The following is a 21,535-nucleotide window of genomic DNA, read 5'->3' as shown; positions in this document are numbered from 1 at the left end:
TCTGCTCGGGAGCAAGATGGAAAATAAGAGCTGGGTCCGGTGCGGACGCGGCTCCCCCTTGCCGTCCGCATGATGCCGAGTTCGAGAGCCTGTCTTGTGTCAGCCACTCCATTCCCACTGGCGTGCCTGCCACCTTCAGATTTCTCTGAGATCTTCCCCCGCTCAGCGCACGCTCCCCTTGGCCATGGGACGCTGCCCGGCAGGTCTCTGGCCCTGGATGGGAAGCTGAGAGCGCAAGCAGAAAGCCGATCAATGGGACCCTGAGTGTTCCTTGGAACCGCAGCAATGATGATGCAATTGGCATATGATGGTAGTGCCCAGAAGCCGCAGAGCAGGGCCGTGCTGCGCCAGGTGCTGTACAAAGCCAGCCATTTGTGTCTGGGAAGCTCTTCCCTGGCTGTCTCCACCACAGTTAACTGCAAAGTGATTTCTGTGATGTAACACTGTAATTTCATTTCAGATCCATCAATTGCTGTCTAATTAAAAATAAAAGCAGCAGCCCTCCTATTTATAGGCTGCCCCCAGGCTTTGTGGAGTTCCAAAGCTGCCTGTAATTTGACACGAGGCATTTCAGAGCCTCACTCCCTGGTGGGGGCCCAGCTACCTTCCCCGGCCCCACCCGTTGGTTATTGCAGATGTACATGCAGAGTCATTTAATCTTGGGTTTCTAGCAGCCTAACGAGCAGCCGGGCTCTCAGGCCGCGATACACGGGCCTGGCTTCTTGGTAATAAGGAAATTAACATTTTGTCCAGGGTGTCTTTCTCTGGGGGTAATGAGACGTGAACGCGCGCCGGTCGCTCGTCGGGAAGACGAGGCTGCTTTGTTCTAATTGTTCGCCATCTCTGCACGTGGGATCTGGACGAGCAGGCGTCAGGTGCAGCTGGAGGCCTGGCGGGAGCCTGCTTTGAAGAGGGCTGGGCGAGATCAGGACGGTTTGCCTTAGAAAGGAGAGAAGTCAGGAAGCGGGGCCAAGTGGATAGAGTGCTGTGCTGGGGAGCAGGAGACCTGGGCTCCAGTCCCGGCCCTGCCACTGACCCACCCGCTGACCTTGGGCAAGTCCCTTCCCCACTTTGAGCTTGTGTTTCCCCTCCCCTCTTTGGGGCAGGGGCTGTGTCTGTGCACACCCGACGCAATGCTGCCTGGCCTTGGCTGATGCTGCTGTAATACACGGACAGAAGGAGACAGGAGCGAGAAGGCCGATTGGGAGCTTCCATTCACCCTGCCTCATGATGCGGGAACAAGGGGACACGTAATGGGAAGAAATTTAAATCAGAGCCCAGGAAATACGTTTTCCCTGTGCAAGCTGCCCATTAGCCTGTGGGATTCATTGCCACAAGATATCAGTGCGGAGCTTCCAGGGTCTCAGAACGGGCTGGACATTTACATGGCTAACGAGAATCACCCAGAATTAGGGACTTATCAAAAACCAGCCCAGAGCCTTGGAAGATCTGTAAATGCCCAGCTGCAGGGCGTGACCCCCCAACCAGTAAAGGTGGGGCTGGGAAGGAATGTAACCCAGGGGCAGGTTTCCCATCGTCTGCCTCCTGCCAGGTATCTTCACCCTCCCTCTGAAGCAGCTAGTGCTGGCCGCGGTGGGTCTGGGGCTCCTCTGCCCAGTGTTTGCCATTGCTGTTGAGGAGCACAAGGGCTGGACCCCCCCGCAGCTCATTGCTGACAACACGGATTGGTGGCGTGGTATCTAATGATGGTAACAGAGCGGTCTGGATCGCTGGGAAGCTGGGCCTGGCCACTCAAACACAGTGCATTTGCAGACAGCCTGATGCAGAGTTCTGCCTCTAGGAAGGAGGAACGCAGCCTTCCCTGCAGAATGGGGAACTGCATCCTGGAAAGCGGTGACCTTGAAAAGGATCTAGGGGTCGTCGTGGACAAGCGACTTAGCACCAGCTCCCAGTGCCGCACTGTGGAGAATGGGCTAATTACAGAATTGTCGGACTGGAAGGTACCGCGAGACGCATCTAGTCCAGCTCCCTGCACTCAAGGCAGGGCTAAGGATTATCTAGACCAGCCCTGACAGGTTTTTGTCTAACCTGCTCTTAAAAATCTCCAATAACGGAGATTCCACAACCTCCCTGGGCAATTTATTCCAGTGTTTAACCACCCGGACAGGAAGTTTTTCCTAATGTCCAACCTAGACCTTGCAGCCAGTTCTGGGGTTCTCATTTTAACAAGGATGTTGAACAATAGCTAAGGCTGCAGACGAGCACCACAGAAATGAGTCGAGGGCTGGAGAAACCCCCTGCTAGTGAGACCTCGAGTGGTTTAGCTTCTCCGAAAGATGGAGAAGTGAGGGTGACATGGGAGGCTCCATAACCCAGCCGAGTGAGGGCAGACCGAGCAGCAGGGGCTGGAAGCTGAAGCCAGACAAATTCCAATGAAAAACTGATTAATCACTGGGACCAGCTCCCCAGCGAGGGTGGATGCGCCATCCAGGGATGTCTTCAGACCCCGTCTGGAGCATGTCTGGAAGATGCTGTGATTGGGGTCAGGGCAGGGGTACCGGGCAGGAATTCCATGGCCTGTGCTATAAAGGGGGTCAGATCACATGATCTAACGGCCCCTTCTGCCCTTAAACTCCATGAGTCTCTGAAAGTCCCTGAGCGGGGGCGTGAGTAGCTAGGCCTTGCGCTGAACTCTGCACAGGGCGTGACTTACCTCTATGGAACATGAGAAGAGTTCTGACCACTGTAATAAATCTACAGCTGTCTCTGCTGCAAAGGGCAGATCTGATCTCTCCAGGTACTTTTTGGAACATCTCCTAGTTCACAGATATATCCATTCACGTGCAGCCCTGCAAGGCAAGGCAGGCATCTGAGTTAGCCCCTGTTAAGATGAATGGGAGCTCTCTGCAAACTCAGGCCGTCATTGGTCATGTTTAGAAGTTTTTGGGACAGCTAAAGCTGAGACTCTCCAGAACCATTGGGAGATCTGTCTGCAACCCCCACCCTCCTTTAATCCTTTGCGGGGAGCGCACCCCAAACACTGCATTAATCTGTAAAATAACCCCCCAAGCCCGCTTAAAGATAACTAATAAAGAACTAAAACACCCTGGTAAGTAGCTAGTGCCAGGCGGCTGTATCATGGAAACCCTGCGTTTGCCCCAAGCTGGGCCTTTTGGATTTGACATGCCAGTGGCCCGAGAAAGTCACAGGCTCTTTCTTTGAGAAGAGAATTGGTGAGTTAACTGGTCTGGTAGTTTGTAGCGACCTGGCTGGGTTAGCGTGAGCAGTGCTGTATTCTTCTGGGAGAAGCGGGGTGAGGGGAAGTGGCCTGGACAGGACGACTGGCTGGGGTGTGAGTTTGTGACCTCAGCTCCACCACGCGCTCCCTGTGACCATGGGCAAGTCACTCAGCTGCTCGGTGCTCCTGGCCCCTCTGTACAGCAGGTCCCGGCAGGCGGTGCCCAGCGATCGCGCTAACAGGGAAATAGCAGAGACAGCGAGGTCATGTTCCGCCTTGGGTGATTACATCCCACCTCTCTGAATCCCCCCACCAGCGTCAGCTCCATCGGAGGCTCTTCGCTCCCTGTGCTGACTGTTGCTGTGCCCTGCTGACGGGTCCTACCCCAGAGCCAGCTGCATTTCGGAGGTGTGTGAAGCGGCTGCCTACCTCCCCAGATAGATAACGTTTGTAAAGAGGTTGGAGGGGCTGGGATGAAAGGTGCAATTATTTCTGGAATTTCATATTTATGTCCTTTGATTGGGCCCGGAGGAACCTGGGGGCTGCCCATATACAAATGAACTGATGGGATCCTGGTCGCGAGTGCTGTGTGCACGCAAGTAAATACCCTGCACCAGCATCGCCTCTGTCTATTAGCAGTGATGTGCTGCAGAGCGGGTGAGTCATCCTGCCCGTGTTAGCAAGGAGAATGCGTGCTGGGCTGGGGGGGTTCTGGTTAAATGAAGATTTGCATTGACTGAAATAACCTCTCCGAGAGAGAGCCCACCAGGAAACCACTTCCGCGGGGCCTTAAATTGTAACTTTCCAACAAGCTGATTGAGATAGGACCCAGGAGTCCGAAATATCCAGCTTGGGGAGTGGAGTGGGGTCTAGTGGGTTAGAGCAGGGTGGCTGGGAAGACAGGACTCCTGGTTTCTCTCTCCACAGCTTGGGGAGGGCAGTGGGGGCTAGTGGGTTCATAGAATCATAGAATATCAGGGTTGGAAGGGACCTCAGGAGGTATCTAGTCCAACCCCCTGTTCAAAGCAGGACCAATCCCCAACTAAATCATCCCAGCCACGGCTTTGTCAAGCTTGGTCTTAAAAACCTCAAAGGAAGGAGATTCCACCACCTCCCTAGGTAATGCATTCCAGTGTTTCACCACCCTCCTAGTGAAAAAGTTTTTCCTAATATCCAACCTAAACCTCCCCCACTGCAACTTGAGACCATTACTCCTCATTCTGTCCTCTGCTACCACTGAGAACAGTCTAGAGCCATCCTCTTTGGAACCCCCCTTCAGGTAGTTGAAAGCAGCTATCAAATCCCTCCTCATTCTTCTCTTCTGCCAATTAAACATCCCCGGTTCCCTCAGCCTCTCCTTGTAAGTCATGTGTTCCAGTCCCCTAATCATTTTTGTTGCCCTCCGCTGGACTCTCTCCAATTTTTCCACATCCTTCTTGTAGTGTGGGGCCCAAAACTGGACACAGTACTCCAGATGAGGCCTCACCAATGTCGAATAGAGGGGAACAATCACGTTCCTCGATCTGCTGGCAATGCCCCTACATATACATCCCAAAATGCCATTGGCCTTCTTGGCAACAAGGGCACACTGGCTCATATCCAGCTTCTTGTCCACTGTCACCCCTAGGTCCTTTTCTGCAGAACTGCTGCCGAGCCATTCGGTCCCTAGTCTGTAGCGGTGCATGGGATTCTTCTGTCCTAAGTGCAGGACTCTGCACTTGTCCTTGTTGAACCTCCTCAGATTTCTTTTGGCCCAATCCTCCGATTTGTCTAGGGCCCTCTGTATCCTATCCCTACCCTCCAGCGTATCTATCTCTCCTTCCAGTTTAGTGTCATCTGTGAACTCGCTGAGAGTGCAATCCACACCATCCTCCAGATCATTAATGAAGATATTGAACAAACCGGCCCCAGGACTGACCCTTGGGGCACTCCGCTTGATACTGGCTGCTAAATAGACATGGAGCCATTGATCACTACCCGTTGAGCCTGACAATCTAGGTTACAGCAGGGTGGCTGGGAAAACAGGACTCCTGGGTTCTCTCCCCAGCTCAGGAAGGGCAGTGGAGTCTAGTGGCTTAGAGCAGGGTGGCTGGGAAGACAGGACTCCTGGGTTCTCTCCCCAGCTCGGGGAGGGCAGTGGGGTCTAGTGGCTTAGAGCAGGGCAGCTGGGTTCTCTCCCCAGCTCAGGGAGGGCAGTGGGGTCTAGTAGCTTAGAGCAGGGCGGCTGGGTTCTCTCCCCAGCTCAGGGAGGGCAGTGGGGTCTAGTAGCTTAGAGCAGGCGGCTGGAAAGACAGAACTCCTGGGTTCTCTCCCCAGCTCGGGGAGGGCAGTGGGGTCTAGTGGCTTAGAGCAGGTCGGCTGGGTTCTCTCCCCAGCTTGGGGAGGGCAGTGGGGTCTAGTGGCTAGAGATGCAGCGGTTGAGCTCTGGAGGCTGGAAGGCTGTTGCGAAGGTTAGAGGCAAGAAGCTCTGTGGTGCTGGCATCCGCTCCATCCCTTTGCCTCTGACGTCTTAATTGCACCATGGCGGCATCTCTGGCTGAACTGACAGGCTCCCCCTTCTTCTGTGGCCTCTCGCTCTTTGCACCTGAGCAAAGGCCTGACAGCGCATGACGCTCGGAAAGAGCTCCTAACGGGCCCGAGCTCTTCTTCCCGAGGCGTTTGCTTTTGGCTGAAAAGGTGAAGGCTGGAGGCATTAATTCAGCCTGTAATTTCATACCCCCTTGTGGGAGCGCTGATTCTCTCAGAGCAGCTCGAGCCCTATTAAATACCTGATCCCTCGCTAATGGAGGGGTTGAGAATGTTAAGAATCCCAGGGATTCCTCTGTGCCCAGCACAGAACAGGGCTTCCAGTCGCAACTTTTCCTTGAACGGGACAGGGAGGGAGATAAACACAAGGCTTGTGCTTTCTGCAGATTAATGGAATCCTCTGCTTTAATGTGCACTGCCTCATTAGTGAGCTTGTGGGGCAGAAAGAAGGGATGGATCCAAAAATAGATTTCCCAACTTCCAAATATTCCCTGTTTGTGTTTGTTAGCCTGGCTGCTCATTATTAGGAACTTTAATTAGTGCTTTTAGTTGTAGGGATCAGAGCAGTTAATAATGCTTTCCAAACTTTGTTTTTATGCCTGTTTTGTGGATGGGGAAACTGAGGCATGGGGCGATGTGACTTGTCCAAGTGAGTGGGTGGCAGAGCTGGAAAAGAACCCAGGAGTCCTGACTCCTCTTTCGCGTGTTCTGTGCTCCCAGACTATGCTGTGTTGGGCATTGAGTCCAGGGGCCTAGGATGAGACCCCCCCCTGCTCCCTGCAGCCCGGCACCACCTAGTTCTGCATCTCTGGCTGAACTGACAGGCACCCACTTCTGTGGAGAAGCCCGACGTTTCTCTGGTGTGCAGTCTTCCCCCTAAGCCAACGCTGAACCTCAGTCTTCCAAGCAAGGAGGAGTGTGGTGCAGGGAGTGGGACAGGGGGCTCAGTAGGGGGAGCGTTCCCGCACTGTCACTGCTGGCCCAGTGCTGCCCAGGCCTCGACCCAGAGCAGGTCCCCAAAGCGCTCGTAGTCTGAATAGACAGAGGGTGGGAGGGGGGAGAGGCGCAGGGCAGGGAAGGGACTCGCCCAAGGTCAGCCAGCAGGGCAGTGTCAGAGCCAGGAATAGAACCCAGGTGTCGTGAGCCCCCCAGTGCAGGTGCTGAGGTTTTCAGAGCTCCCTGGCATCTGGCGGCAGGATTCTATTTAATGTTCAAATTCTTCTTTGCCACTCTGTGAAGTGCCCGTGACTCCGTGTGCCCTCCCAACCCTTCCAGCGTGGCTAAAGGGCTGGCGGGATTCTCTGCGGAGAGCTGCCCAGTGCCAGGCATCCCAGTGAGTGGGCAGAGGGGAGCCTTCGCAGGCTGCAGCACTGGGGCTGTGGAACAAAATCCAAACCTAGAGAGCTCCGAGCCCGTGGCGGCCGGGCCGTGGCTCCTAGGCACCAGGCAGGACTGTCGCATTCACCCTTTGGAGCCAGCCCTCCTTTGCTGCTGCTTTGCCATGGGCTGCTGGGAAGAGAGCAGAGAAATGGCAAAGGCATACTGGGAGGGAGCGAAGACTCCTGGGTTTTATCCCAGCTCTGGGAGGGAAGTGGGCGCTAGTGGTTAGAGCAGGGGCTGGGAGCCCGGACTCCTGGGTTCTGTTCCCGGCTCCGGAAGGGGAGGAGAGTGTAGTGGTTAGAGGAAGGGCGTGAGAGGCAGGATCTCTCACTTCTAGTCCCAGCTCTGGGAGGGGAGTGTGGGTTAGTGGTTAGAGCAGGGGCTGGGGAGTCCGGGCTGCTGGGCTCTGGTCTTGGCTATGCGTATGACCCTGGGCAGGACATGTCCAATCTCTGTCTCGTCAGGGAGTGGGAGGTGTAATGTCCAGCTCGGGCTGCTGAGAAGGCGCTCGGCCTACTCGCTGTGGAGGGAGCAGCTGCCCAGGGGAAGAGCCCCTCTGAAACCCACAGTGCCACGTATTGGGGTGGCTCACCTCTCCCACGGCACCACAGTGCCATTGCTAATTCCAGTCCGGTGGTGCGGTGGGCGTGGGTACGTCTGCCCACACTGGAGACGACAGGCTCTAGCTTTGCCCCTGACTCCTGCCTGCTGCATCTCTTGTGGGGAAGTTAATTCATGATCCCTTCTTCGCAGTGACCAAGCGCCCTGCAAACAGGGAGTAATTAGTAGCTGTCGCTGGTGAAGGTAACTGGAGCTAACACCTCCCTCGCACCTGGGCTGGGCGGCTTCATTGGTGAATATCTGCAAAGCGCTTGGCTGGTGGAAAGTGTTGCCGAACGAGATCTCGGACAAAAGGAGGAAAGTGCAAAGCAGGCTTGTGGTCCTGGCCCAGCTTGCTGCGCGAATAGCAGCAGCGATGCGTTTCAGAACCGTGTTCACCTCAGCGTCTGCAGTACGGTCAGGCGCAGCCTGTCACCGCAGTAACATCTCTCTGGGCCTTTCCGGTCTCCTGGCTTCAGGGATCGGACGCTCCGTACCCCGCCATCCCGCTAAAGGCCTGGACCTGTTTCTTGGTCTGGAGAACCAGCCAATCTCTGATCCTCTTCACCAGCCCATTGGACGGAGGGTGACATGCAGGGGCCCAGGTGGGCCAGACCCCGCATTTCTCCCACCAGCCTCAGAGCCGGGCTGACATGACATTTGACCCCTGGTCTGTAAGGACCTCGCAGGGGACCCCGTCTTTGCTGAAGATGGTCAGCAGCGCGTCTGCCTCGGCGGAGGGCAGATCCCCCACCCCTGGGTAGCGGTTGGCGAAATCCATCACCACCAGGATGCATTTCTTCCCCAACCGGATCGCCTTGCTGAGGAGCCCCACTATGTCCAGAGCCCCCTTCCCTGCCGTGCCATGGAATCTTCCCAGCAGCGCCTCTGGATCAGGCAAACCTGGCTGGCAGCCGACCTGCCCTGCCTGTGGGCCCCCTCCGCCACTCAGATGGGGTCTTATCTCCCCCCTTGCTCCCCACTGCCCTTGCTGTCCCAGTGGGGGTAGGCAGCGAGCACGCTGCTTTCCTCACTGCATCAGAGCCAGCCTGAGCACCCTGAGCCCCCTCTCCGGTGTGAAAGGGGGCGGGGAGCATCCCTCTGTCCCACGCAGCCCCAGGGGTCTGGTTACAGGCAGGCAGGTAGCCTAAGCCTAGCGACTCCTCCCTGCTGCTAGCCAGGTCATCTGCATTTTCACTGACCATTTCCCTCTACGCCGATTGGTTCCCTGGATCAAATTCAAACCCTCGGTGGATACAGGAGCAGGGCCTTGATCCTGTCCCAAAGAGACACAGTCAAGTCACTCCCCAACAGGGTCTCACAGCTGATATCCTGGAGAACCCCAAAGACCAGCCAGCCTGACCCCTCCTGGGTCTGCACAGGGATCTGGGCCATAGGCAGGGCGAGGGGCTTCATCCCTGGGACCCTCACCCAGGTCACACAGCCCCCCAGCATCTGGTGAGGCTGCACCACCCAGGGCCTGACAACAGTTCTCCCTGTCCCAGGGTCTCGCCACCCCAGGAATGTCTCCCCATTGACCGTCACCTTCCGCTCCCACTGGGGGTCCGAGGGGCCTGGCCCCAGGAAACTCCACACAGACATATAGGTTGGGGTCAGGAGTGGGAGCCTGTCCACCTCCCCACCCATCTGGCTGACGGAGTCTGTGGCCTTGGGACCCAGCAAGGGAGCTAGACATCGGGGCTTTTCCGCAGGGTCCCCCTGGTTCAAATCGCCAGCCTGCTCAAAGGCAGTGAGGTGGGCATCCACATCCCCCCCTCCTTAACCAGGGGCAGCAATTTACTCTCGAGGTTCCCTGCAGAACTGGCCCCCCGGGTCTATCCCCACTCACCCCTGGGAGGTCCCCTAGGCCTCTCTGCCCCACCACCGCCAGTTCATGCTGCTGCTGCTTCTGCAGCTCTTTCTCGGGCTCTCGCTGTCTCTCACCGTCCTCTTGCTCTCTCGGACTCAGCTCCAATCCCGTCCGTCTCCAATCCCCGGATGGGGAACCCAATCGTGAAGACCCTCGTCTCGTTGGGGACAGGAGTCTTGGCGATGCCTGGCTCCCACTCCAGCTGCTCCCAGATCCTGCTATAGCCCCATTTGGGGTCAGGAATCTGTTCCTTAGAGCGGTCATCCTCCTCCAGCTGCACGATGAACTGTGCTGTGGTGAACTTTCCAATGCTCAACCCTTCCTTTCTGCACAGGGTTACAATGTCCTTCTGTCACGGAGTCCCCAGGCGATGCTCTGGAACTGCTCCCCATGAAGCCAGTCAGGACTCTGGGGAAGTCTCCTCTCCAGGAGCAGCCTGTCTGCAGGACTCACAGCTCATCCGGCTTCCACCTTCCTGGGTCTGACCCCAGAGTATTCAGCCTCCTCTGCCCCTCCGTGCGCTTCCCACAGCGAGTCCACTCAGGCGGGGTCCTGGGGAAGCCAGAGGTTCCTGCCCCCCAACTTCGCAGTCAGACGTGACTCTCAGCCAGCCAGTAAAACAGAGGTTTATTAGACGACAGGAACATGGTCTAACACAGAGCTTGTAGGTGCAGAGAACAGGACTCCTCAGCTGGGTCCATTTTGGGGGGCAGTGAGCCAGATAACCCCGTCTGCCCTTCACTCCATGTCCCGGCCAGCCCCAAACTGAAACTCCCTCCAGCCCCTCCTCCCCTGGGCTTTGTCCCTTTCCCGGGCCAGGTGGTCACCGGATTCCTTTGTTCTCCAACCCTTTAGCTCTCACCTTGCAGGGGGGAAGGGCCCAGGCCATCAGTTGCCAGGAAACAGGGTGTCGGCCATTCTCTGTGTCCAGACTCCTGCACACACCTGCCCTCTAGGGCTCTGCAATGATCATACACCCTTACCCCACCCCCTAGATACTTAAGAACTGCCTAGGGGAAACTGAGGCACCCCGACAGTATTCAGAGGACACATGAAGAACAGCCCCACGTCGTCACAGGCCCTTCTGGGCACCTCGGGGCAGTCCCATGGCTTGTGTGACATGGGCAGACCAGATGATCACTGCGGGCCCTCCTGGCCCTAGAGTCTAAGAACTGTGAGGCAGGCCAAGGGATCCATCCAGTAACTCGCATCCAGCCCACAGCTTGTGGCTGAGCTGGATTAAATCTCCTGGGAGCAGCCACCACAGACCCTGCATCTCCTTCCTCCCTCCTGATTTCTGTGACGGTTCCTGTATTCTTAGGTGAGAGACCTCAGCCGAGATCAGGGCCCCATCGTGCCGTGTGCTGCGTAGACCCTGTCTGAGATCAGGGCCCCATCGCACCGGGTGCTGCCCAGACCCCAGCCGAGATCGGGGCCCCGTCACACTGGGCGCTGCACAGACAACAAGTGAGAGACCGTCCCTGCGCTGAAGAGCTTGTAGTCTGAATAACAAGATAGATCAAGGGTTGGGTGGAAAGGAAGGATTATTATCCCCATTTTAAAGGTGGGAAATGGAGGCACAGAACGACGGGGCAGAATTTGAAGGGTTAGGTGGCTTCCGTTGAAGTGATGCTGAATCCCTCCCCTCACGTCCCCACAAAACTCTGAAATCTCAGAGTGAAGCGGGAGGGACAGCTGGAGATGGAGGCCCTGGTGGCACAGAACTCCCGGTTGAGAGAGATGCAATGGGTCCTGCCCCTTTGAAATCCAGATGAGGCATCGTCTAGCAGCTGTGATCAGGCCCAGCCTAGGGACTGCTGGGGGATGCTCTCTGGCCTGTGCTACGCAGGAGGTCTGGACTCTACCCTTGTCCTGAGTGTGCGATGGGCCCTGGCCAGGTGCTCACACCAGAGGCTGATGTTAAGCGGAGCAAGAACGCGGCTGTTAGGTGGGTGGAGGTGACAAGCTGCGTTTGGTGTTGGCCCTGCGGCCAGATTCACTCACAGACCCGGGGCCTGGCTGTGAATGAGGGTCTGGCTTGTTACATCACCAGGTTCTGTGGGTCTGCAGCCCGCACCAGGGCCAGGGAGGGGAGTTGCTGAGTAGTTAATTTGAGCAGTTGGTTCAATTGGGCAGAAGAGTCGGGAGGCGATGCTGTTATTTAAGAGCAGGGTAACTAGCAGAGGCTGGGATCTGCTGACACCCAGCGTTGTTGGGAAGAGGTGCCGGGCTAATTTATTCGCCAATGGAACGATGTGTGTGCTCCAGGGGAAATTATAATAACGAAAACCCTGCTCGCCTTTGTAGTTATGAAATGGAAAGAATTTTCCTGCTTAAGTCGTGCCGCGAGTCCAGTGTAGCCGGGAGGAGCTGGAGTTTCAGTCCATCATGGATCGAAGATGCCGGCCCAGCCCGCTCTCTCCTGGGCGTTGCGTTTTTGCCCCACAAAACGGCTGGAGAGTCGTCCTGCCATCCCCTTGTGGGATGTGGCAGGAGCGTTGGCCGTTCTGTGGGGTGGAGGCCGGGGGATGGAGAGGGAGAGTCGGGCCTGTACAGAGCCAGTCCCTGGGCTCGCTGCACAGGACATGCCCTGTGGAAATCTCCCGCTATCTGGCCTCCGCCTGCAGCAGCCTCGGGGGCAGGTGCCAGACAGTGCTAGAGCTGAACGCGACAGATGGATGTGCTGTTTATTAAACTCCATCGCTGGAATACCCAGCTGAGACGTGGCCCAGGGCAGCCCCACTGAGTAGATCATTTCGTACCCTCCTCACGGGGGCCTGGCTCAGTCTGATGTGGGCTTTCTACAGAGCTGGGCTTGCGGCGGAGACGCCGGACTCCTGGGTTCTGTTCCCAGCTCTGCCACGAACTGCTTGGGTGACCTTGTTAATAGCTATAGAACCCCCGCCCCCGAGATTGGGGGTCCCCTTGGGCTGGGTGCTGCCCAGACCCCCACCAAGATCGGGGTCCCTGAGGCCAGGCGCTGCCCCGATGCAGAGGCAGTCCCTCTGCCAATCTAGCACGACAAGCCAGACAGCCGAAGGATTATCTGCCTTTTAGGGACGGGGAGCGGAACCGTGGAGAGAAGCAGGGACTTGCCCAGGGTCACACGGGAGGTTCTGTGTGGGAGCCGGGAATTGAACTCGGATCCCAGGCCCTGGCCTTACCTGTGTGAGGGCCCCCCCCCCCCGCTCAGCTACAAACAAACCCCTTTATTTCCCGTTGGTTAGCGCAGCGCCTAGGGACCCAGCTGAAGCTAGGGCCCCATTGTGCGGGCGGTGCACAAGCCCGAAACGAGAGACAGCCCCTCATGTCCTACTCCTGGGCCATTCGTGGCTCCCGTCCTGCGGCCGGCGGAAGGGAGTCGGGCGAGCGACCGCCGCACCATGCGAAGGCGACGCTGGCCCAGCCCAGCCCCCACCCCTGGCCCTTGGGTGCGAGTGTAAATAACTCACCTGCCCAGATGGAATTAGACGTACTGGGTTTCCTGCGAGCTCCTTTGCTGCTTCAGCAGCAGTTTCCAGCTGCTAATAAGTTCTGCCACGTGCCAGGAACTCCGCCTGCTCGCAGCTCCTGTCACGCGCCCCCCTCGGAGGTGCCAGGGGCTGAGGGGCTCCCCCCACCTCGGGCAGGGGCGTCGTTTGGTTGGGAGCGATGCTGAAAGGTGGCTGAGGAAAGCAAGACGGGTCCTACGGTGGCTGAGCTGGGAACTTGGGAACGCGTCGGAGGGCGATGCGGGGGCCCTCCCGGACTAGGCCACACCAAGGAGCTAGAAGCCGGAATGCTGCGGGGCTGAGCTGGGGGAGCAGGGCAGGGCTTGGGCCTTGCCCGAGGTCACGCCAGGAGTCGGTGGCATAGCCAGGAATGAAACCAGGAGTTCTGGCTCCCAGCCCTCCCCCTCCCCGCCCCCCGTGCTCTAACCACTAGACCCCATTCCCCTCCTGAGGAACCCTCGTGCGCGCCGGTTCCTGTTCTCTGGAGCTGACCCGCTCGGTGATGTTCTGGCTCTGTGCTCGGCTGCAGTTACCCCAACTTGTTAATTGTGGCTAGAAAATGTTTCTGGTATCAAGCCCTCCCTCGCCCCCGCTCACCCATCCCGATGCGCAGGTGCGTTCAGCCCCATCAGACTCTGTCATGGACCGAGCTCTTGGTGGAGATGAGTAGATAAAAAGCCCCTTCACATTTATCACATTTTGCCTTAATCTTTCCCCAGCCCTGATGAGTCACCTGCGTCCATTAAAAGTGATTCACATTTGTCTTAAGCTCCTGGATAATATTCAGTTTACTAGACAATCCCACGCCAGCAGGCGTAACGCACACTAGCTGCCTGCCAGAAATAGCAGCCAAAGAGGAAGGCAAGCAGTGATATTTTCCCCCTCACCCCCACGATTCCCTGCTGCGCGGTAACAGTGCCGGATGCTCCCCTGTGCGGTGGGAGTCTTGTAACGTTCCCGTCAGGAAGCTGCAGAGTGTGCGGAAATGGATTGTCGGGGGGGGGCCCGCAGAGTGAAATCAGTGTGTTCATCACAGGCCCTTTGAAACCTGTCCCCGCCCCCGCTCTGTGCCTCAGTTTCCCCACCTGTAATATGGGGTGGTGACGCTGACCTGCTTTGCAGGGTGCTCTTTGAGACCTGCTGCTGAGAAGCGCTGGATGGACACTAGGTGTTGCGATGACATTTGAGGCTCTGGTGCAAGCAAGCGATTCTGGCTAACAGCCCCCCAACTCGAACCCTGGGAGATGGGACTCGCCTTGGGGCAGGATTAGATTTGGTAGTCAATGGTGGTACTATTGTTTAGCCTTTCTAATGCAGGAGCACTTCGAGGCCCCAGCCCTGGTGCGCTAGGCGCTGTACAGACACCTGGCAAGGGCCCCTCGTCCAAAGACAGAGTAAGACTCGAGAGACAGGAGCTTGACACAGCAGCACAAGGTAGCAGAAAGACAATTGTATTCTGGAAATCAGAGTCTTTTCCGTGTGGTAGCTGTGTGGTACAGTGCATGGGACACCAGACGGAGGTGCAGGAGACCTGTGTTCTAGACCCGTCTCTGTCACTGACCTTGGGCAAGTCATCTCTCTCTGCCTCAGTTTCCCCTCCTGCCCATTGCAGTCTTCTGAAGGCAGGGCTGTTGAGTGTGGACGGGACTCTTAACTCTGCAGTGCAGCCCGAGAGGCCCCCCTTCAGCAGGAGAGAATGGGGAGTGGGGGTGTGAAAAACTGCAGCTTCCTGGCTGGAGGAGAAATGCCCTGGTTTCATGGCTCTCTTTGGGAGCTGCCGGAACAAAAGGGAATTAGAATGGAGCTGGGGAAGGAGGAGATCGAACCTGGAGAGAGAGGTTGTTTCTCTCCCCAGCTGCTCAACCAAGCCCTCGGCTCCTGATTTCCCAAACAGCCTTTGCCCAATCTCGTTAATTTCAGTTAATTGGCAATTAGTTGACTTGAGTCACAGCACCACCAAAAACTGAGATTGTGGATGAAACCTGTGTCTGGCTGTGCAGATAAGAGCCAGCAGGGGCTAGTGGGTGAGGTGCTGGACACAGGCTCAGGGGACCTGGGTTATATTCCAAGCTCTGCCATTGATCCTCTCGGTGCCTCAGTTTCCCCTCCCACCTCTCATCTCATTAGGCCGTGAGCCCTTTGGGGCAGGGACTGCTTGTCGTTCTGCAGCTGTGCAGCACCTGGCCCAAGGGGGCCTGGACTTGGTTTCCCCCACAGCAATGCCTGGAGTAATACATTGGGTGGGGAGGGACATAGCTCGTGGGAGGAGCATGATGGACAGTTCTTCAGGGGCAGGGAAGCTGCAGCTCGGATCCTGTAGCAAGGTGTAATTAGCCTGAACTCAGGACCTGTTAATTAGATTAATTGACTAATGTTTGGCTTGACTAACCTCCCCGGTCACTGACGCTCTGAGCTACTAGCTGGTGCCTTTCCCCGTCAATCTGAATTCCTGGGCCCGCCCAGCAGGCTCTGGTCCAGGGGGAGCCCTAGCAATTCTGGGGCCTCACTGCAGGCCAGACTGGCCTCAGGACCCCAGGGAGGGAGGGGCAATTCCCGGAGGCTGTACGGCACCCCCGGCCTTGCAAACATGACAGCGCAGCTCCTGCCATCCAGGGATTTATCTCCTCCCAGTGCTCTACACGGAGCGGGGGCCTCAGTAGCCGTTGTCTGGAGCTGACAGGGGCGCTAAGCTGTGGAAGCTAATTTCATAATGAGGAGAAAAATCTCCCGCTTTTCCTACTTGGCATCTTGGTAGTGAGGTGTGGTTGGATCTGATGTGAATCCAGAGTCAGGCCTGTTGAAATCAGTGGAGTCGCTCTGGATTTAGGATGGCTGAGCTGGTGTTGGAGGCTCCGGGCTGGGACACAGGATGCTTGTGTTCATTTCCCAGGGCTGCCACAGACCCCCTGTGTGACCTAGAGACCAGGTTTCCCAAGGTGACTAGTGATTTGGGAGGCCAGACCCCCTCAAAGGCATCTGCTCTCTGGTAACTTTCCAAAATTGGGTGTGCCCAGAGTCGCTCTTGGGCAAACTTGGCCTAGAACTCGCTGTGCCTCAGTTTCTCCACCTGCTAATAATCCTTCCGCTGGCGCGGTGGGGCTGAGCTTAACGATGGCGGGGGGAGGCTTGTGCAGGCCGGTGCTGGGGACAGGTGTGTAGGACCCTGAGATGGCGATCTGTCCGGGCGTGGAAAGCACCAAGAACAGGGCAGACAAGCGTGCGAGGTCCCTTCTCCACAGGATGCTCGTTCCCGCCCCTGCGTGGAAGACCCAGCCCGGGAAATGACAGCTCCCCCCGCCCCAGACGGGTCCCACCGGCAGCGGCCAGAGGAGAGTGGGAGGCGGGAGCAGCAGCGAATCGCGCCGTGCGCTGCTGGCTGGGGACTCTGCCCCCGCTGGGCATGGCTCTCTGGTTCTATAGCCCTGCCAGCCCCAGGGAGCTCCGAGACCTACCGAGACCTGTGCGGGCCCTGCAGCTCTCCCCTGGGCTCCACCACATTTCTGTTTCCCCTGCTGTGCAAAGTGCAGCTCAGACCCAGGCCCTGGACAAAGCGGGAGGGGAAACCGAGGCACTGAGCAGCCCAGGTCTCCTGAGCCCCTGCAGTTTCTTGGGCTCTCTTCTTGCCCCCTGGCACGGGGGCAGAGGGGCCATTCTGGGGCCATCTGCTCAGGCACGCAGTAGCCTCAGAAGGGCCCTGGCCAGGCCTGGCAGGAAGCTCCACCCATCTCATTCCAGGCCCCTTGCCTCTCTTGACCCTCCCTACTGGGCTTTGGCCTGTGCTGGTGTCTCTGTGGCTGGGGGCAGGGCTTGATTTTTGCCAGGGCTGAGCCCTGGGCACCTCCGGGCCTGGCAGTTCAGGGCCCCGGCGCTGGGCACAGGAGCTGAGCATCGTGCACCCTCCCAGCCGGGAGGTTGCTCTGAACAAGCTCCCAGCCCCAGAGAGGAGCCAGCCCCTATTTATAGGCAGCAGGCACCCAGCACTGGTGGGCGAAACCGGCTCCCAGCAACATTCATCATCCCGGGGCGGGCAGGGACGCTGGGCCGGAGCAGTGAGTTCCCTGCTCCCTGACCGACTCTGCAGCCCTGCGGCGCCGGGCGCTGCCCCCGTCCCTGTGATCCGTGAGCCGCAGCGCTGGGGAGTGGTGGGGCCCGGAGCTCCTGGAAGGTGAACTGCCGGCCCCGCACCTCGCTGGGAACTGGAGAGCGGGGGGAGGCGATGCCCACGTGCTGGGAAATTGGTCCCATCCTCCTACCAGTGAGTCACTGCCCGTCCCCGCGGCTGGCTGAGCCGGCAGGGCCAGGCCCGATACACACCTCACCATGCAGGTGCCAGGGCAGATGGGTCGGTGCAAACACGGACTCTTCTCTGAGATGGGCTCATCCCAGGGGGAGGAGACAGGTGATTGGGGGGCTGCGCAGTGTCTGGCACAAGGGGGCCCATGCAGCACCTGGCACTGAGGGCTGGCCTAGCATGGCTGCTCACTATTCCCTTGGGGGAGGCACAGGCAGCTCCCCCCCAGCTGCAGCCAGTCAGAGAGGCCGGGTGCCCCCAGCTCTGGAAGCGCATTCGTGTAGCCCGCCCTTAAGGGGGTGGCAAAAAGGCACAAAGGGACTGCAGTTTAACTGCTCCAATCCCACATTGTCCAGCCTGATCTGGCACCCCCAGGAGCCTGGCAGCCCTGCCTGGACTCCAGACACTGGGGGGGCACGGTGCAGGTCCCCGCGACATGGGAACACCACAGAGAGCAGACATGGCACTCTCTGGAGTGGGGTATAGAACCAACCCGCCCCCCCCCGCTCTAACCACTAGACCCCACTCCCCTTCCAGAGCTGGGAAAGAACCCAGGAGTCCTGGCTCCCAGCCCCCCACTCTAAACATTGGGCGCCACCCCCCTCCCAGAGCTGGGGAGAGAACCCAGGAGTCCTGGCTGTTGGCCGAGATTAGACGTCCGTGACTCCCTGCAGTCTCGAATCTCTCCTTTCCCTGGGATACCAAGCGGGTGCGAGGATCCACACTCCGGGCACGAGCCGGCCAGCCGCAGCTCTGTGGGCTTCTCTGCAAAATCTTGGTTCTTGCATAGGTGCTGGAACTGGGGGTGGGGGGGGAGCTGCCGCACCCCCTGGCTTGCAGTGATTTCCATTCTAGACGGGATTTACAGTTCGGTTCACTGGCTCTCAGCCCCCCACTATACACATTGTTCCAGCCCCACTGGGCTCTTGCATTAATTTTTCAGTTTGTGGCTCATTGTTCCTTCAGTGATTTTAATTAAAGTTACCAGAAGTTTAACCAAAGGCGCTGTTCTGTTCCCCGTCCTGCTGCTGGGAGATAATTAACAGCTGGATCGTTAGGCGGTTTGTGATGGATGAATGGCTTAACTGCTCAAGAGGCTGCAAAGCAGCCTGGGAATTCCCCTCTCTCTCCCACCCCCCCGCCCCACCCAAGCCACAGCATGGGCTAGCGTGCAGGGCCTCCCCCACGTGTCCGTCTGGCAGTCAGAGGGGCCCTGCTGGAGGAGCACGTGGAGGAGGCAGGAAGGGGAGAGAGCCCCAGGACTGGGGCCAGCTGCTGCACAGACACAGAGTGAGACCCTCCCCGCCTCAGAGAGCTCACTGAACGACTAGACAAAAGGGTGGGAGGGGAAACTGAGGCCCAGAGAGGAAAAGAGACGTGTCGAAGGCCACCCAGGAGGGTAGAGGTGTGCTGAGTCCCATTGCCCCATGGGCCACCCTGCCCCTGCTTTCCTTGGGGCATGGCGAATGGACCATTACTAGCCGGTGGGGGGCAGTGCCAGGGCTGGTAGGCGAGCGGCCCGCCAAGCTGCTGTGGGGAGGAGTCCGCTTGGAGCTCAGCCACGGTGCCGGAGCAACGGAAACGTGGGATAGAGAAAAGGGACCTTTGGCCCCAGAGCAGCAGCTCCTGCCCTCGTGCGGCCTGACAGCTCCTCAGGGACTTTCCATCCCGTGTCCTCGCCGGGCCCTGCAGTGAATGGGGACAGGCTGGATGTGGGGGGAGGGGGAACAGCTCCCCCCTCCTGAGCTGCAGCCAAATGGCTTGGGCTGCCAGCCCGCTGAATGCACCTGTGAAGCATGGCTGGGCCCCCCCAGCCCCAGGGAAAACCCCAGAGAGCACTGTGGGTGGCTCAGTAGGGGGTCTCTGCCCCCGCCGAGTCAGTGCTGACCCTAATGCCCCGATGTGGTGCTAGGGGGCGCTGTGCTGCAGAGAGCGGGGTGGGGGCGCTCACCCCTCCGGGTCTGTTGAGACTGGTGCTGAAGGGGGACATCCCGGGGTGCTGCTATGGGTTCTGTCTTTCAGAACAAAGCCTTCAAGCCAGGGGGCGCGGCAGCTCCCCCGCAGCCCTAGTTCCAGCACCTCTGTGTAATCCCTTGTTATATCTGTTCCCAACTCCCTCGCGTCTGCTGTTACTTTTCACTTCCTGTCCTAAACTCTCACAGTAGCCCCCTGCATGGAACTGCGCTTGGTCCCTGCTGAGACGCGGGAGCTGGTGCAAACACACTGTGTCATTCCAGTTGTGATGGGTTCCCCGGGGTGCAGCCTGGGGCGGTGGGACCGCTGTGCCCCTGAACTCTCTTCAGCCGGGGCTCTCTCACAAGGCCTGGCTAGTGACCAGCAGCAAACCCCTCCAGGCACTATCATCACTCAGCACAGCCACACGTGGAACCCCCCACCCAGCGAGATTGCAGGAGGCACCAGCCAGATCCCCCCAGCTCCCAGCACTGTACCTCAGGGATGTACTGTCTTAATTTGGTAATTGGGTCCCCACTTCATCAATGGAAAGTGAACATACACCAGCCTTTGTACCCTAAGCAGATTTGCCACACACGTCATACAAACTCACTGGTAAAAATAAATGGTAAAACAAATTTACTGACTACAAAAGATAGATTTTAAGTGACTATAAGTGATAGGCAAAAAGTCCGAGTTAATTACCAATAGAAATAAACCATAAGCTCACAGTGTAAACTCTCAACTCTATTAGACGGGGCAACAACGAGACGAAGCAGTTTTTCTCACCCCACTGGTTATTGCAGTTCATAGGACAGATTTCACCCTTGACATCTGGGCCAGTCCCCTCAGTTGGAGTCTTTAGAGTGTCCTTGTTGCTTGCAGCATAGGTGGGGGAAGGAGAAAGGCCCAGCATGGGCCCCTGTGTTCGGTTTTATACCCTCAGTCCCATGTGCTTGGGGAGCACAAGTCCAGGCATGTCTGGGGGCTTTGCTGAGTCTTCAGGCAAGGTTGAGCAGTTCCCCTGGTGTGGCCTCAGGCAGGCGAGTCATCGCATTGTAGCTCCCTTGCTGGACAATGGCTGGTGATGGGTTGTTTGACCCTGCCTGTGCGTTGGTCACTTTCCTTGCTGTTGCCTCTGGGGAGCTAATATCTGGCTATTCCCCAACTTACAGCATCTTTTAGTCACAACCATACAACACAATTCTCATAACTTCATGTGCATCAATGATCCACATCAATGGATAGTGAAATGACTTTCAGCAGGTCATGACCTTTCCCTGATACCTTACAAGGCACGCTTTATATGTAGGATCACAATGCTATACAAACGAGGAATACGGGGGTTCCAGGATGCTCCCCCATGGTATAGAATGTCACACCAATCACCTTGAGTTTCTTTCTTTTCCACGGTACACATCTGATGAAGTGAGCTGTGGCTCACGAAAGCTCATGCTCAAATAAATTGGTTAGTCTCTAAGGTGCCACAAGTACTCCTTTTCTTTTCCCCGCTCACTTTGTTCTCGAAAACCACTGGTCTGGCTTATGCTCAGCCTCCTCTCCCTAAGAAACTAACCACCTGGAAAACAAGCGAACCCCCCCCAGTGCGGGGGCTCCTGACTCAGTGTTTGATTTACACCGGGAAATTCATTCTGCCTGATAATTCCACTCCCCCTGCCTCATTCCAGTCTAGCCCTGCTAGGAACAGGCCTTAGTACGCGGCCTGGGCTGTGTGTCACAGTGATTGTTCTACCGGGCACAGGAAGAGCAGCTTGGACAAAATGTGCCTCCTGCCCCATCTTCTGGTTCGTGCTGTTCTTGTCCGTTTCTGAGCAGTGTCTGGAGAGCCGTCTCCTCTGTCTGTCTGTGCCGTGGTTCCGCCGCACCACGCTGGGTCAGAGCAATGGTGCCCCCAGCCCGGGGCCTGTCTCTGACAGCGGCCAGTGCCAGGTGCTTCCGAGGGAATGAACAGACCCGGTGACCATCGAGTGAGCCCCCTTCCCCTCCGAACGCCGCAGATGGAAGCATCCGCGAGTGAGGACGCGGCTCCGGTTACCCGACTCCCACGTGGATTGTTAAGTGGCTCCTTAGCAGCCACTAAAAAGAGCTGTCAGGGGACTCGAAGCTGCCTCACCGCGGTGGTGTGCAGCGGCGTGACGCACGGGACTGAGCGGGGGGGGGGGGGGGGGAGCCGGCAGCTAAGTAGCAACAGAAGGTTTTTTCAA

The 21,535-nt window shown here is 57.6% G+C and overlaps 1 protein-coding gene and 1 long non-coding RNA gene across 5 annotated transcripts in view; one reads left to right on the top strand and one right to left on the bottom strand.

Annotated features, from left to right (window-relative positions):
• PDE4A (phosphodiesterase 4A) overlaps window positions 1-21,535 on the top strand; it is a 152,666-nt gene that overhangs the window by 56,873 nt on the left and 74,258 nt on the right. The gene's annotated exons all lie outside the window — the stretch shown is intronic.
• Window positions 188-7,798, bottom strand: LOC142069627 (uncharacterized). The gene is made up of 4 exons (XR_012665561.1): window positions 7,698-7,798; window positions 3,227-3,434; window positions 2,675-2,810; window positions 188-939 (listed from the first exon to the last, which is right to left on the bottom strand). It is a non-coding gene; the product is annotated as an uncharacterized LOC142069627 (long non-coding RNA).

Source organism: Caretta caretta, chromosome 20, assembly GCF_965140235.1.
Source record: "Caretta caretta isolate rCarCar2 chromosome 20, rCarCar1.hap1, whole genome shotgun sequence".
Taxonomy (NCBI): domain Eukaryota; kingdom Metazoa; phylum Chordata; order Testudines; family Cheloniidae; genus Caretta; species Caretta caretta.
This window is presented reverse-complemented; position numbering and strand designations above follow the sequence as displayed.